This window comes from Octopus bimaculoides, chromosome 19, assembly GCF_046866305.1.
Source record: "Octopus bimaculoides isolate indiv1 chromosome 19, ASM4686630v1, whole genome shotgun sequence".
Lineage (NCBI taxonomy): Eukaryota > Metazoa > Mollusca > Cephalopoda > Octopoda > Octopodidae > Octopus > Octopus bimaculoides.
In genome coordinates, this window is record NC_142946.1 from 21,264,908 (window position 1) to 21,282,841 (window position 17,934).

General features: G+C 42.7%; 1 long non-coding RNA gene and 1 other non-coding gene across 2 annotated transcripts; one reads left to right on the plus strand and one right to left on the minus strand.

Moving 5' to 3' along the window:
- Positions 1-351: 351 nt before the first annotated feature.
- On the minus strand, positions 352-464 carry LOC128250195 (U6atac minor spliceosomal RNA). The gene has a single exon (XR_008266292.1). It is a non-coding gene; the product is annotated as a U6atac minor spliceosomal RNA (small nuclear RNA).
- Positions 465-14,843: 14,379 nt separating this feature from the next.
- LOC149131778 (uncharacterized) lies at positions 14,844-17,881 on the plus strand. The gene is made up of 2 exons (XR_016245147.1): positions 14,844-15,277; positions 17,814-17,881. It is a non-coding gene; the product is annotated as an uncharacterized LOC149131778 (long non-coding RNA).
- Positions 17,882-17,934: the final 53 nt, after the last annotated feature.

Here is a 17,934-nt window from a genome sequence, read left to right on the forward strand (position 1 = left end):
CGCAAGACTGTTTATTTCACGTTGTTCAAGTCCACTCAATTAGCAAAAAAATGAGTTGTACTTGTAATTCAAAGGGTCAGCTTTGTCACGTTCTGTTTCACGCTAAATCTGCCTGAGAACTACGTTAAGGGTGTATGTATCTGTGGATCGCTCAGCCATTTGCACGTTAATTTCACGAGCAGGCTGTTCCGTTGATCGGATCAACTGGAACACTCGTCGTCGTAACCAACTGAGTTCCAGCTATTGTTATTATGTATATATTTATATATATATATATACTTCATTTTTTTCATTTTCATTTTATCTAGTTTCAGCTCATGAGCTGTGACCATGCTGGGGCACCGCCATTTTAAAAATAGATTGCTCTGAAGTAGAGAGCAATGTCCATATGTGTTAGAAAGATCGATTGATCTCTTCCGTCCTTGTCAAGGAGAGTGCTAACCGTCTCTCCTTTTTTGCAACATATATCATATATATCATATATACATATATACATATATATATATATATATATATATATATATACATATATCATTTCGCATTTGTCTTGCTTCTATATGTTGGTTCCCTGACGATGAATATATGTGGAATTCCAGCAGCTCTTACTTCTTTGAAGTAGAGTACACATATATTTTGAAAACTGTGTAGGAATTAAAGGAACCTTTATTTATATGCGTTTTGCTCCATTTATTGTTATTATTCATCTATACATATATATATATATATCAACATGATGATCTTCTACACAGTTTCCGTCTACCAAATTCACTCAACAGTCATTGGTCGGCTCGGGACAAGAGTAGAAGACATTTTTCCCGAGGTGCCGCGCAATGGGATTGAACCCGAAACTACGTCGCTGCAAAGCTAGCTTCTTAACCACAAAGCACTCACTTTCTTAGATACGCCTCAACTGAATGCTGGTGATCCGTGTTGATTTTTCTTTTATTCTTATTCGCCGGAGATTAAATTTAAGCAACCGTGGATTAGTTTGTATTTTGAGTTATCCATCAGTTCCACGGGTTGTAAATTTAGGTTTACTAATATCTTTTTAAACATTAATATAATACAGTGCATGCATAAAGACAGATATGTAGGTAGGTAGGTCGGTAGGTAGGTAGGTAGGTAGGTAGGTAGGCAGGCAGATAGATAGAAAGATAGATAGATAGATAGATAGATAGATAGATACATTTCTTTTATTAGCCACACAGGGCTCAACGAAGATGGGACAAATACAATGTAGAGCTTTTCTTTTTGGGAGGGGGAAGGAAGGAAAAAAAAAAAAAAAAAAAAAAAAAAAAAAAAATTGGTGGTGTCGATCAAAAGGGATCGTAGGAAGGGAAAAAGGGGCAGTTCGATCAAAAGGGATCGAAAAAAAAAGAAAAGGAAAGGCCGATCAATAGGGATCGTGTATCACACAGTAATGTTCTCGTGTAAAAAGAGGGGAGGACAGTTTAGGTTTAGCCGTGGAAGGAAAAGCCCACGGAAAAGACCACGGTAACCTTGGTCAATATTCTCATTGAAGAAACTATAACAGTAAGTGACTCTCTTTTGCCTTTTTGTTTTATTTTTTTTTCTTGTTCATAGGGTTATGCTCAAGATGGCTCCGTCGTTCACACGTGCCATCCTTGCTACATTCACCCATCTTTTTTTGAAGCATTCACTAGACAAGACTTCCCTTTCTACTCTCAACTTCCTCTTCAGGTGATACTTGAAGAAGTTGATGAGAGATTGCCCAGAGAGGAAAGTCTTTGTCTCTAGACCTTTCAGACGCGTCCACCATACACATTCTTTCGCCATAGCCACAAGTACGATGAAAATAGCTCTTCCTTCCCGTTTAAAGGAAGGAGGCGCGACAATATTCACGATAGACTCGGCTGATAGACCGACTCGTCCCACACGCGATAGCAGTTGTTCGACGTAAGCCCACAGCTCGGAAATGGTGGGACACTGTACGAGTGCGTGCAGAACGGTTTCGTCGCTCTGCCGGCATCTCGGACAGGTCGGCCCCGTGTTTCTCGAGCCATGCCTGTAGAGCTTATCCAGAACGGGTAGTGCTTCTCGATAGCACTGCCAGGCCAGGGATCTCTGGAAGTTGTCCATAGGTCCCGGCCCGAAGGTCGTCTTAAACAGGCGGGTCAGGTATTCCTCGTCGACGCCCAGGTTCGCCCCGAGATCGTCGTCGTACCTTCCCTCCACTAATCCACTATAGAATGCGTTAGTTGTGATGCAGTCGCTCAAGGTTGACCCGGGTTGTTGGAGTTGCCGAAGAGCAGCGCGACACTCGCGGTGCCATTCGCCCTTCCTCGGCCTCTTCTTGATCCATGACTGCAGTTCGGTCATGGAGACGAGCTGCGGGAAAGCGCGCCGCACAAACGGTGACCACACCTGTTCACCGCTGTCTACGTAGAGCCGGAGATGTCGCAGTCTCAGCGCGTGTCTGCGCATCATCAACCACGGCATGCCCAGTCCTCCTTTTAACGGGTGTTGGCAGCAAACGGATCGCCTAACCATCGGAACGCTTCCTTTCCACAAGAAGCGGAAGAGGATGCGCTCCAGTTTGGTGATGGTAGGCTCGGGACAAGGAACGACGGTCAGGCGGTAGTAGATGACGGACGCGATGTACGTGTTCGCCACCTCCGCCCGACCTTTCAGGGAAAGCTTCCTCTCGGCCCATTGCCGGGCTAGAGTGGCCACCCTTCTCGTTATCTCGTCCCAGTTCTTCTCCGTTTGGAGGTCTGGACCAAACCAGACCCCGAGCATCTCAACCGGACCGTCAGTCCAACGTCCCACGACGGAGGCGCTACTTGACGGCATGGGGTTGCTTCTCCAGGTGCCGAGCCGCAAGCCCACTGACTTATCCCGGTTGATTTTCGCTCCCGTTACCGCTTCGTAGTCTCTCAGTGTCTCGCCGACAAGCTCGATGTGCTTTTGGCTAGACACTATGACGGTGACGTCGTCCGCGTATGCCGACACGCTCGTCCCGCATCCCAACTCTCGCGGGATGCCCCTCAGCGTCGCCAGCTTCCGCAGTAGTGGCTCGAGAGTCAACACGTACAGAAGCGACGAGAGGGGGCATCCCTGACGGACCGAACGTGCAATGTCGAAGGGTCTTGATAGATGCCCATTGACGCGAACTACCGAACGGATGCCTCTGTACAAGGCAGCCATCCAGCCGCGGAAAATGGGACCGAAGCCGGCTGCTATGAGGACAGCCTCCAAGTATTGATGGTCTACCCTATCGAAAGCTTTCGATTGATCTAAATTGATCAGGGCCCCACCCATGCCAGGTTCCTTAACTACCCTCTCTATGATGTAGCGCATCAGATGGAGGTTGTCATGGATGCTCCTGCCCGGCACCGCGCACGTTTGCGCCTTGCCGATCAGTTTCTCGATGACAAGCGCCAACCGCTTGGCTAACACCTTGGCCAAAATTTTCAAGTCTGCATTGAGCAGAGTGATGGGCCTAAAGTTATCTATGACGTCCCCCTTGTTTGGATCTTTCTTCAGCAGCGTTACGGCTCCTCGACTCACAAAACCGGGAATGCTCCCGTTTTGCTGCCAGTTGCAGTACACCGCCACCAAGACGTCTCCAAACAAGTCTGGCTTACAGTTGTAAAGCTCGTAGGGCAGACCATCCAAACCCGGAGATTTGTCCCTCGAGCATCCCGCCATCGCGTCCCTCACTTCCGCCGCCGTGATGGCACCTTCGCAGCACTCCGCCTCTCTTGCCGAGAGTCGTGGCAGGCTGTGCAGGTAGGCACTGAAGTCCACCCTGCGTTCTCGCTCGCCATTCGTCCCAAACAGTCGAGCAAAGTGCCGCTGAAAGGCCTCACACATTTTGCTTGGCTCGAGCAGTTCGCGCCCCTGTTCGTCCACCAGAGACCGAATGGTGGCTTTGTTGCCCTGTTGCGCCTCCGCCACCCGGGCCTCTCGTGCGGCTCCAACACCTTCGTTTCTTAGAGCACGCATCCTAGCCCTGACAACGCACCCTTCGTGTTTGGCGTTGAAGTGTTGGTCAAGGGCCAACCTCGCCGCCAAAACGTCGGATGCGATGCCACTTCTAATTGCCTCTTCTAGCTTCTTAACTAGTTCACCCTCTACTCTGTTTCTGTCTATGGCTAGTGCTTTGCTATACCTAACCGCTTCTGCTTTTATTGCTCTCTTGAGGGCAAACCACCATTTGTTATTGATGATGGCTCCTGTCAAAGCCCTCTTTACTAACGTGCTAATCCGGTCTCTGAAAACTGGTCTCGACGGGAAAGACGCGTTTAGTTTCCAGTAACCGGAGCCCTGCCTATGTGTCTTATCTAAGTCTAGCGTACACGTCACAAGTTTGTGATCCGTGTAGCTGACTATGTGAAATTGTGGACACCCTATGCTATCTCTATCTACTCTCCTACACAGTATTCTATCTAGATACGATCTCGACGACCCGATGCGGTTTGTCCATGTCCACATTGGCGCATTCGGGTAATCGAGTCGGTACCTGTCAGACAGTTGAAAGCGTCTGAGCAGGTCTTTGAGGCATTTGCATCCCCGTCTATTCCTATCTCTGCCAACATAGTCTAGATGCGTGTCCAAGGTAGCATTCCAATCCCCCACTAAAAGTAAAGGACGAGACGTTCCTAGGAATACTTCTAGACGTCGAAAGAAATCCGGCCTACCTGTTAAAGGTGGTGCGTATACTGATATGAGTCGAAAAGCACACCCATCGCTGCCATCGACATCCAGAACAACCAATCTACCCTCCGGGTCTATGAATACTGTCTTTACTTCGAGATCCAGACTCTTGCGAAAGAGTACCGCCGTGCCACTACCGCCCATTCTCGGCAGACAGGGAGAAAAATAAATGTTAAACTGTCTGCCAAACATGGACGATAGGGCCCGCGTATCATGGAGTCTGGTCTCGCTTATGGCTATGATTTCTAGTTTATGTGACTTTATGTCATTTAGGAGGTACCCTTGTTTCCAAGGGGACCCCAAGCCACGCGCATTTACACAACCAATCTTGAGCATCATTTTGATTTGAGTGTTAAAGTTTTATAAAGAGAGTCACTTACCGTTTGAGAGTTTTTGTGTCTCCTCCTTCGGGTTTTCTTCGAGGAGATCACTATATAGTTTTTTCGCCAGGTATTTTTGGCATTTGCCAACTGCCTTTGGAAAAATAGATTTTAGTGTGTGGTGCAGGGTTGGTGTTATGTGTAGTATTTTGATGTGTTCTGGCGGTGTTGTGTATGGGTGGTTGCTGGTTTTTATGTCTTCGTTTGTTATGTTTGTTTTTGTGTTGATGTATTCCATCAACTCTGAGTTTTTTGTGTTGATGGCAGTGAGCATTGTGTGTGTACTTGCTTTTGGGGTTTTGTTGCTTGTGTTGTAGTTGTGTGTGCTTGTGTTGGTGTCTGGAGTGTTTTCGGGAGTTGTGTATCTCCCTGCTTTGTTTGTGTTTGCTTTTCTTTTCTTGCTCCTCTTCCTCCTTCCTTTCTGGGCTATTTGCCATTCCTCATTACTTTCATCTTCCGACGAAGGTTCTGAGGAATCGGAAGGGGGTAGGGGCAAATTGTGAGCGTCTGTGTGTGCTTGTGTGAGTGGTTGTGTTGCTGTTTTTGTTGGTGCTGATGGCTTGTTATTTGTGTGAGGTGTGTGTGATGTGGGGGAGGGGGAAACAGTCTTGGAATTTTCTTTCTTTTCCCCTGCTTCCTCACTTGTTGTTTTTGCAGATGCTGTTGTCTTCTCAGTTGCCAGTGTTGCTTGTGTTTCTCTTGTTTTGATTGTTGATGGTGGTGTTGGTAGTAGGGTTTTTTTTCCGGGTTTTGGTGGTTGCCCTTGTTGCTTTTTTTGGTTGGCGGCGGTTGGGCAACTGTCCTTGAGGTGTGCCTCGCTGCCGCATACATAACAACGTGGCCGCCTTCCTTCCACCACTACATAGATAGATAGATAGATAGATAGATAGATAGAAATAGACAGACAGACAGACAGACAGACAGATAGATAGATAGATAGATAGATAGATAGGAGAGAGAGAGGTAGATAGATAGCTAGATAGATAGATAGACAGACAGACAGACAGACAGACAGACAGACAGACAGACATATGTATATGTATGTTTGTATGTGCACGTCACAGATGCCTTCGGATGTTCATCTGTGATGTTTTAGGAGTCTTAGAGTGTTTGGGGTCTCTCAGCATCAGACCCCTTTGCCAACTTGACCAAGCCGTAGTTGATTAAGTACCAGCTTTCTACCCAGTTGCAGCAAAACCTCCGCTTTGCTGTCTTTATCCAGAGAAGGCTACACAATGACCTCTGCAGCTTCAATGATGGAACTTATGCAGTGTGAACACCCCACAAAAGCCCAGTATTCTACTTTAGTTGCACTGCAACTTGCTGGCCGCGCCTGGTTTCTGCACTACTCTACTAGCTCCCGGTATTTAGCAAACGTTCGTTCATGAGCATCCTCCAGGGGGTTGTCAGTTCCCACATGATCGCCTATTCAGTGAATTTTGAAAAGATAACAATATCTTGACGGAGTGTCGTTTGTAAAATACATTCTGAGAATTTTAACTGTTCGACGAGATCTGCTCACAGATTCCACTCTGGGACTGTGGACTGTAGACACAGTCGTTGTTGTCTCACTGAACTGAGCTTCCCTCAAGCTGATAGCTGCGACTGCTAACGACATGATCTTGTGTACCTCATCAGGTCATCAACAGTAGCAGCCTTCGACAAAGTCTCTGGAGAAGCTGCTTGCGAGATATTAAGGGACTATCTTTCGGAACACAAGGGATAGGAGTGTGCTTCCCACTTGCTCCCAATGTGAAGATTTGTCGGATTTGGTAAATTGCCGTAAACAACCTGGATTAGAAATCTGATACTCTGGATGTCAGCCCGTCAGAGGTCCGACCATGTGATTTTCTGCTCCTGTATATTGACCTACCTTGTCTAGGCACCTCGTTGGCCAGGTCACACTTTTCTACTAGCACGTGCTTTCTGTACACCTGCACGAACTTCTTGGAGGAGATGTTTCGCTCTTTGTCCTTGATGTTACCAATCTGGCAGGCTAGAAAGTATCCCAACTCTCAATGTCCTATAACCAAGGTCACAACAAGAACCCTCTGCCTCAACTCTTTCTTTACCGCCTGCAATTCTCTGGTAGAACTCTACTTCTAATCCGTACAAACATCTACACGGCTTCTGCTACGCTAATATCCATGGAATCTCTGTGTATCGTAGTTTCAGAAGTTTATATCAGTAGAAACTGTCCTGAGAGACCGTTGAAGAAGAGTCGTAAGGTTTTTATGAGTCCATACAGAGCGATACTTCTTAAGCTCCTGGAAAACCCAAGCCGCACCTTAAAAGTTGCTGAACTTCAGGTTTTTCAGAGTTGTCATACTGGCGTCGTATAATGATAGGGGACTCACAAGTCTAGACACTAGGGCTACTAGTATACAAAAGCTTCCATAAGCTACTTATCAACCTGTGTCCTTCAGGCTGTTGTCAAAGAGTTTTCCCAAGCTCTAGACTGGTTGTTCTGTCAAAGTTCAGATGAATTTTTTCACTACATTTTGTCGCTTCAGCACAATGGACCTTAACTTTCATGGTTTGCGAGGATCCGCCTGGCACCAGCAGTTCCTGATGTAATTACAATCTGATCATCCCTGAAGGCTGTCACTCACCGGATTTTGCCTGGGGTCCTTGGCATTCCACCACTGCTGACTCGAACACCATATCCATGACGAGAGAAAAATAGGTTTACTGGAACGGTGCAGCCACTTATGAGATCTTTTTTCCAGCCTGTGCCCGACTGATACTGGAAGTTGCAATGATAATCCAGAATGCAGTCGTTGACCGTAATAGGGATGTGGTATCTTCGATGGGTCTCCTATACCCGTTTGTGTGACATGAACCCGTAAACGTTTGCAAGTTCCAACCATAGAATTTTCAAATTCCCTTGCTTTTCTTTGCTTCGCTTAGAAGTTGCGTAACTGTCTCCGTTTGCTCTAGGCATCAAGTGTTCGAGCAATCCCTACTTTTCTGTACCTATGTATCAATACACTTATTTATGAAGAGCTTCTTTAGTCGACGAGACAAGACACTGAGGAATATCTTTCCTTCAATGCTGGGTGGCGAAATGGCCCTGATACGATCGATCCTTCCCAAATTCTCCTCTTTAGGGATTCAAAATCCATCGGTATACCTCAACTGGTTGTCAACCGTTCCTCTCCCATATCCTTTTCAGCATCTTTCCCCGGTTGTTGAAGGAATCTCGGACAATGTTTACAGACATTGTACGGTATTCCACTGGACGCTAGAGCAGAGATCGACCTTGACAACTCACTGAACTTCCGTCCAGCTTAACTCGTTCATGTCAAACTCGTTCGTTGTCAGTGATGAGCTTCTAAGGATTTTGTTTTGACAAAGTTCATGCTCTCTTCCAGGGTCATCTAGGATGTTATGAAAAAAGGTGTTTACTTGTTTCTGCTGAACAATCGAGGTTGCCGTTTTGATTGTAACCAAGTAAGCGCAGGAGTGGCTGTGTGGTAAGTGGCTTGCTTACCAACCACATGGTTCCTGGTTCAGTCCCACTGCGTTGCACCTTGCGCAAGTGTCTTCTACTATAGCCTCGGGCCGACCAAAGCCTTGCGAGTGGATTTGGTAGACGGGAACTGAAAGAAGCCCGCCGTATATATGTATATATATATATATATGTATGTATGTGTGTTTGTGTGTCTGTGTTTGTCCCCCCACCATCGCTTGACAACCGACGCTGGTGTGTTTACGTCCCCGTAACTTAGCGGTTCGGCAAGAGAGACCGATAGAATAAGTACTAAGCTTACAAAGAATAAGTCCTGGGGTCGATTTGCTCGACTAAAGGCGGTGCTCCAGCATGGCCACAGTCAAATGACTGAAACAAGTAAAAGAGTAAAAGAGTAAAAGAGTAAAGTACCACCTTGGATGCAAATATGGCCATTTCTTTTCTTGGTCATCTCTGCTTTTCTGTTCTACAAAGGATGATCAACTTCTTCCTCAGGATACCTTGCAGCTCTGCTTGTGGACGGCTTTGCTCTTCACTGACTCCTTGGTACGGATTCCTGACAATCCTCATCTCCTGCCTCAGCTGATGTATTTTGGCGTCTCTGCAGTTTTTTCCTCGTAGGTTTGTTTTTTCATTTTTTCGTTTTATTCCCTACTTCCTTCAGTTTGAATCTAGCAGATACATAGCTAACGCTGATTGTTTTCATTGCTTTCGACTGGCAGTTGGTTCTAAAGTGTTGTCAGTAAAATCCTGAACAAATTATCTTCAAGCTGTTGTATCTAACTCTTGCTGTCCTCTGGAGGTCATTTGATCTACCGAACTACTCTGCGTGGAGTCGACGGTACAGGCACATGGAGGGACTTAACACTTTGATATTTTCCTCCATCATCACTATTGTGTGTGTCTGTGTGTGTGTGTGTGTGTGTGTGTGTGTAAATACACGTATATTCATGTTTATAAATACATATAAATACACATATAAGGCGCAGGAGTGGCTGTATAGTAAGAAGATTGCTTCCCAACCACATGATAGCGGGTTCAATCCCACTGCGTGGCACCTTGGGCAAGTGTCTTCTACTATAGCCTCGGGTTGATGAAAGCCTTGTCAGTGAATTTGGTAGACGGAAATTGAAAGAAACCCGTCATATATATATATATATATATATGACGGATTTCTTTCAATTTCCGTCATATATATATATATATATATATATATATATATATATATATATATACACTTGTGTGTTTGTGTCTGTGTTTGTACCCCTACCACCATTGCTTGACTACCGATGCTGGTGTGTTTACCTCCCCGTAACTTAGCTGTTCGGCAAAACAGACCGATAGGATAAGTATTGGGCTTACAAAGAATAAGTCCAGAGGTCGATTTGCTCGACTAAAGGCGGTGCTCCATCATGGCCACAGTCAAATGACTGAAACAAATAAAAGAATATATACGCCGAAATGAACATACATAGATACATTTATGAGTGTATATGTGTGGATATATATATATTATATATTGTTTTCCTATACATTTAGCTCTCTCTCTCTCTCTCTCGTATATGCACGTTTTCGTTAAAATAACTGTCTACAAATGCACCAGCAACGTATATCTTTCTCTCTCTCCCTCCATCTCTCTTCCTCTCTCTCTCTCACACACACACACACACAAAATGATCTACAAAATGATCCAACGCTACACTTCATTTTGTCTTTCACTGTCATTCTCTCCCCTTCCTTTCCTCTTTTCTTCTCTCTGCCTGTCCCTCTCTTTCCACTCCTCTTTAGATATTATATTACAAGCTATCAATATCTTAAGTATATCTGTTGTTTGTAGTAGTGGTTCTTATAGCAACCGTAGAACAAATTACTATAATATATCTAAGTTGTTTTCATAGCAAATCTATAGCAAATCGATCCAGTAAATTGAAATTCAGCATTAAATGTTAATAAAGGGTGAAAGTAGGCGTTACGTTGCGTTGGCAGAGTCGCTACAGCATTGAATAAAATACTTTGCTATATTTAATTACAGCTTCTTGCGTTCTCGGTTCAAATCCTGCCAAAGTTAACGTAGTCTTTCATTCTTCCAGTATCGATAAAATTAATTTGTACGAGTCAAGTACTGAAGGCTATATAATCGAAAGTATTCTCCCTTCAAAATTCCTAATTGTTCATCATTTGTTGTTGTATGTCTCTGATTTTAGAAAGGTCAAGCGATTGACCGAATTCATATGAGGATAAATGTTGTAATAGTATCAAGAGGAGAAGTAATTGTGAAAGAAGAGAATAAATAATATTTATTTAACGAAGGCGGTGAGCTGGCAGAATTGTTAGAACGCCGAGCGAAATGCTTAACGCATTTCGTCCCTCTTCATGTTCTGAGTTCAAATTCCGCCGAGGTCGACTTTACCTTTCATCCTCTTGGAATCGATAAATAAGTACCAGTTGAACGCTGGAGTTGATGTAATCGACTTATCCCCTTCCGTGAAATTGCTGGCCGCCCGAGCATGGCCGCAATCAAATGACTTAAGTAAAAGATAAAATATAAACGATAACGGAAGAAAGCGTTAGAATGCGTTCATTAGAGCGTCGGACAAAATAACATGTAGCATTTAATTCGAGCTCTTTACGTTCTGACTTCAAATGTCACGGAGTTGGAATTTTGCTAGTCAAATTTCCAACCCAGGGAAGTGGGAGAGTGTTTGTGTTATATTCAAGTTGCTGAGTTAAGGGGTTGTCTTGTTATTTCTGTCATATTTTCGCTTAATGCTCAATTTATATGAAAGGCTTTAATGATATTAACAGTTAATTGCTAAATAATTAATATCCGATGTAAATGTTGTTTGTTCGCTTGCTTTCTCCAGCCACGCTTTTAGATCTAATACAGGAAGAAGGTAGAAAGTGAAAGAGAGGTTAGAGGGAGAGAGAGAGAGAGTTAACATACGAGGTGCGGGATGATTGCACATACTAGGCTTAATAACAGACAAGGAGTAAAGAAATGCAGACTTACATCGTGAGAGAAAGAATCATAGAGACGGGGGGGAGGAGGAAAAAGAGGAGGAGGAGGAGGAGGAGGAGGAGGAGGAGGAAGAAGAAAAAGAAAAAGAAGAAGAAGAAAAAGAAGAAAACTGCAACCGAGAAAGACTGCCATAGTTGATATTTATCGTAATGAAGGCGGTGAGCTAGCAGGATCGTTAGCACGTCGGACGAAACGCTGATCTTGTGCCAAAATTTGAAATCAATATCCATTGTATTAGATATTTTCCTTCAATGCTTTCCAAGTAATCTTTTCGTTAAAAGAGTAAGTTATAGTTTTTTTTGCATTAATCGCTACGGTATTCGCTAAATGAACCAAGTTATAAACAAACTGTTTCAAATTAAGAATATCAATTGCTACAGAAATATTGCTTTCAAATTTTGGCACAAGGTCAATAATTTCGGGGGAGGGGATAAGTCGATAACACCCACCCAATACTCAACGGGTACTTATTTTATTTTATCGACACCGACAGGGTGAAAGGCAAAGTCAACTTCGGCGGAATGTGGACTCAGAATGTAAAGACGGACGAAATGCCGCTAAGCATTTTGACCGGCGAGCTAACGATTCTGTCAGTTCACGGCCTTAAATCATAATATTATAGTGGAAGTTAGTAGTGTTAGATATGTTCGGTGTAAGGGATGTTATGATATTTGTAAGGCGATGATGGGTTTAAAGAAACGTTAACGTGTAGAAGAAAATGCCATTATATTCTGAATTCAAATCTCATCGAAATAACAGTTGCTTCCATCCTTTCAGAGACGATAAAATAAAATACTTATCCGAGGCAGTAAAATAGCAGAATTGCTTAGAGCCAAAGAGAGATAAAATGATTTGTGATATTTGTTTCGGATCTTCACGTTCTGATTTTCGAGTACGATGACACTGGTACCAAGTTGTGTCGGACCAAGTCTTTTTCTTGGATGGCGTCAATAGCATTGATGGGAGAGACTTGCTCCATAGACAACTGCTAGTCTTGTCCAGGCCTGCGTGAAAAAAAACTCCCCGGATACGTGACCGATAGATATGTTAGAAACTACTTACAAGTGAGTGGGTAGAATATACTCAGTATTCGTTGTTATGAAGTTGGCAGCTGATGTGTAGAACACTTGTGAATAGTGTCACCGAATGTAGGTAAAAGCTAAACAAGCTACTTCTTCGGGTTTCTCAAGCAAGAAAAGCCTACAAGTGTTTCAAGTTTTGTGAGATCTTCTGGTTTCAAATTTTTAACAAAGAGCCACCAAGCTTTATATAGCTTAGGGTTCCACCAAGTCTATATCCAACACTGTTGTAGAAGTTGTGCTATAATGTTGGACGTTAATGATAGAATGCGAGCTACGAATGTTGTTACATATTGAAAGCATCTTGATTAAGTATGCTCCGTTAGTAATAGGGCTATTTATCAGATTGTGTGTAATATCATACACCATGCATCAAGAATTATTAATATCGATTTTCCTGTCATACTGAATTGATATAGTCAATCTTTTGTATTTGCTATGATTCTTACATACGCACTCACATAACTACATATAACTATGTGTGTCTCCATGTATTCCATGTCCCAATGTTTGCATGCTGTTTCTGTTAGGTCGACTGACCACAATAGAAGTTCTCTTGCTGTCTTGTTCTCACGTGTGTTTCTATGTGATATTTTAATTTATTTGTTGTGTATTTTAATGTATTTATGCTTTAATTTATTATAATTTTTTTTTCTCCTACAAGCATAATTATCCTAACAATACGGTTGCTCCCCTGGAGAACGATTGTTGAACGTGCTTGGATTGAATATTGCCATAGTAAAGTGTTTATTTGAAAGTCAATCTCCTTTTGAAGTTAATTATCAATAGGTACGATTGTTGTAGCCACAAATCAACGAAGCACGTTGCTAGAAATAACAATGAATCTCCCTCAATTTACACACCACCGTCTTCAAAAAGATTAAGAAATTAGTTTTGGCGGTGGATGCACTATTCTATACTATAAATTGCAGTGTTCTTGATTGCTTGATTGATTGATTGATTGATTGAGTTTCGGCAGATTCACTCGAGAACGGTGCAGTGGAATCGCGTGAAATTCAGCACAGAGCGGCAGCATGGTCCGCTCATGTTCAGGAGATTGTTATTGCCCTCCAACTCCCATGGTTACCGAGATAATCGGTTATTACTTTTTAAGATAGGAATATCCCATTCAAAGTGGGGAGGGGCGATTTTGTTGCCTTTCCCATGCGCGAAATTTTACGAAAGACCAGCACAATAAAGATTATTTTTTTCCAAGTAATGTGGCTGGGTTTGTTTTTAATCAGAGGCTTAGAAAAAACATAATTTCAATTTTCTGTGCATTAAAAAGCCAAAGCTGTTAGACGCTGGCGTACAGCGATCGATATATACGCAGTGAACGTTTTCTCCATTTGCGTGCAATAAAGCTTAGGGAAAGCGAGTGTAACATCGAAATAACTTGAAAAGAATGCATGTGGGAACGCCGTTATAATGAATGCTCATTTAAATGTATTTTGCATGGAGTTGCAGGCTGGTTCTTCTCAAGTTTATGCATTTTCAGTTTCAATGTGTTTCAAATAAGTAGTGACAATTGAAGGTGATTGCAAAGACAAAGAACTACCTGTTTTTTTTAACAATTTTAACGGTGAGAACATTGGACAAAATATGTTATTGACATTAATAGTTTGTACCTCAGCTAATTACTGTTGAGGACTGCATAATCCATGTGTCATGTTAGAGATCTAAAAGGCATTTTCGAATTTCATTATTTTCTTTAATCCAGGCAACGCTGGATATTTCTGCTAGTTTCTAAATAAAAGACGAGTTGGTCATCAATCCCATCAACACTGTACAGATCACCGCCGACTACTACTACAACATCTACCACCACTGCCACCAACAATAATGTAAACAGCTACCTTCACCGCTACTGCTTCCTAGCTACAGCTAGCCATCCACCACCGCTCCCTGTGACCTCTTCAACCATAGGCAGCACCGTTTTGGGGGATCTGCTACTACTACTACATTCTCCCGTTGCTACCACCACTATGCAGACAAAGCAGGGTCACTGCCCGTACAGCAATCATCATGGCAGAATCTACGTAAACTTACATTCCTGATGATGGACCTTTATGCTTGAAATATAAAAATGTTATACTTATCTTTCCCTTTTTGCATTTTAAGTTCGCTCTCCGTATTTGTTATTTGTTATTTCTTCGGTATCACAATGATTTAAGTAAACTACAACGCTCTTCTTTCATATTTGGAAATAAGTTTATTCAATCAAGGTTTCTTGTGGTTGTTGAAAACATGCTGTCATATTTTGTTTATTTCCGTCTGTTCGTCCCCAATAACATCTCGGTCATACGACACTTGTTATATTTGTGGTCTTTTAGATTCAAAGTCTTTCTACTGACCCAAATCTTCCTGGCTTAATCATAGACGTAACAGCAGTAACCATGAATCCATGACTATTTTCAGGGTCTCGTTTACTGATAGCTTACAAAGATGAAGCAGGAATATTTAACAATTGCACAACCTAGAAATCGAACTCTGATCACTATATCCAATGTAAAAGACGCAACTAAAGAACGAGATCGTGATTCGCTCAAATATTAGCGACGTCGTCAAGAAAAATGTGATCACTCAAGACTTCATGTGGAACCGGGACGAATAACAGTTTCATCTTTGGCACGCACTTTCTGAAAAGGTATCGGTTTTATATATTCAACGCATTTTAGCCACTAAGCAGCAAACAGTAGTAGTGGACTAGCAGGCAGACCAGAGCAGTGTCAGAACACCAAAACAATGGACGACAACGACAATAACCCATCCTAACCAGCTAACGCCAAGAAACGCGATGGAGGCTACTTTATTCAGCAATACACCATAAAAGCTTCGAACTATCTTCGTGTAATCACTATTTCTTTATGGCTTGTAGTAACGACAACATTTATTGTGTTAACGATAAGGATAAATATTTTTCATTTAAAATCTCAAACAGATTTTTGTATCCTCTATCGTAGCACATGATAGGAAAGTTGAGACGAACGACATTATTAGTAGCAACACAAAATTTACACTGCCATCTCTCAGCATCTTGCTCAATCCTATTTAACATTCTCAGAATTACGTCGGTGCATATTTTTCACTCCTTCGTAGTATCCATTTTATAACGACTATGAAAATAGCTATCCACCAGGTAATACAGGGTGCGGTAGCAGAACAAACACTCAGATTCTCCATTCTTGGTAAATGTTTCAACAGTGAACGCGTGGTATTCACCAGTCCAAACCATCATGCTAATTGAAAACAACCGTAAAACATTCTTTCCTACTCTAGGTACAAGGCGCGAAATTTTGGGGGAGGGGGCTAGTCGATTAGATTGACCCCAGTGCACAACTGGTACTTTAATTTATCGGCCCCGAAAGAATGAAAGGCAGAGTCAACCTCGGCGGAATTTGAACTCAGAACGTTGTGGCAGACGAACTACCTCTAAGGATTTCGCCCGGGGTGCTAACGTTTCTGCCAGATCACCGCCTTTCAACAGTAAAACATTAGCTTCATGAAGATACCGTTACCACCTCCCTAACTTCACTTGCGGTAGAGTATGACAGAAAGACTACGGGACGTTCTTCTACTCAGCCTGTACTAGAGAATGCATTGTGAAACTGATGAGAGATGTTTTGTGTTTCTTAGATCTTTTTTCCTTCTGTCTATTGTCCTCTACTAAGTTTCAGACTGACCGAAGCCTCGTGAGTCGATTTGGTAGACGAACATTGAAAGCAGGCCATCGCATATAGATATATGTGTGGTGTGTTTGTGCGTGTGTGTGTGTGTGTGTGTGTGTGTGTGTGTGTGTGTGTGTGTGTGTGTGTGTGTGTGTGTGCAGGTGTGTATTTTTTGTGATTGTCCTCACTACCGTTTGACAACCGGTGTTGATGGTTTGCGTCCCCGTAACCTAGCGATGCGGCCAACGAGACTGATAGAATAAGTAGTACATACATACAGACAGACAGACATACGAAATAGTATCAAAAGATTCCTTGACTAGTTATGTTTAATAAAAAAAACCTGCCACTTTTGGAATCCAGCCTGGAAGTCGTTTTCCGCAAGCGAGTCGAGGGCCCTCTGCAATTCACTTTGGATCTCTAGAACTGTGCTAAAACAGCGAACTTTGAGCTGCATTTTTATCTTGGGGAAACGATAGAAGTCCACGGGCTCCAAATCTAGCGAATAGGGCGGGTGCGGAAGAGATACCATGCTGCTTTTGGCGATCCGTTCGCTTTCGCCGAATGTCCACCATCAAACGCTTCAAAACGTCGCAGTAGAACTCCCGATTGGCAGTCTGACCCTGGGGGACGAATTCTTGATGCACAATACAAGATTTCTGGGGGTGACGCTCGTTGCAAGTCTCCCAGATCACTCATCATCTTTAGGCACGTTCTTCTGCTCTTGAAGCGCCCGTGCCACTCGAAACATTTTATACGACCCATTGCTTCGTCACCGTAAGCTTTCCGTAGCATGCTCAATGTCTCTGTAGCAGATTTCCCAAGTTTAACGCAAAATTTCACGTTGACCCTTTGTTCCAACAAAAATGATATGACAAAAATCGCAGACTACAGCTTACACGTGATCACAAAGACACAAATTTCACAATTTGCGAAGTAAACACAGCAATGTCACTCGGCAAACTGTCTCATCAAGATAACTGGTAGCTCTCACTGCGCTTGCAACCGTGTGCTGCCATTTGTTGGCGTATTACAGAACAGATCCGATAATTTGTTGATACCACAGCGTACATACATATATACATATTTTAATTCTCTGTCTGACGAATTATTTATAGGAGACATCTGACATATTTTTCTACATGAATATCTCTAGCTCTTTTTAACCAATGAAACATATGTCATGAAAAATAAATAATACTCAATTTTTTTCCAGTCCACTGTTTTCATGTATGTATATATATATATATATATATATATATATATATATATATATATATATATATATACATCCACACACACAATCACAAACACACACACACAGACAAGGGCGAGCGTACATGAGAACTTAGTAGTTTTCGAAGACTGTGCCGCAGCCCAATTATTGAAGCAAGTAAAAGTAGATGATATATATGGTGTGTATATACTATAATAAATATGTGTAAATATATGTGTATAATATATGTATATATATATATATATATACATTACTTTTATTCGTTTTGTTTGTTTCAGTCATTTTACTGCAGCCATGCTGGAGCACCGCCTTTAGCAGAACAAATCGACCCCAGGACTTATTCTTTGTAAGCCTAGTACTTATTCTCTTTTGCCGAACCGCTAATTTACGGGGACGTAA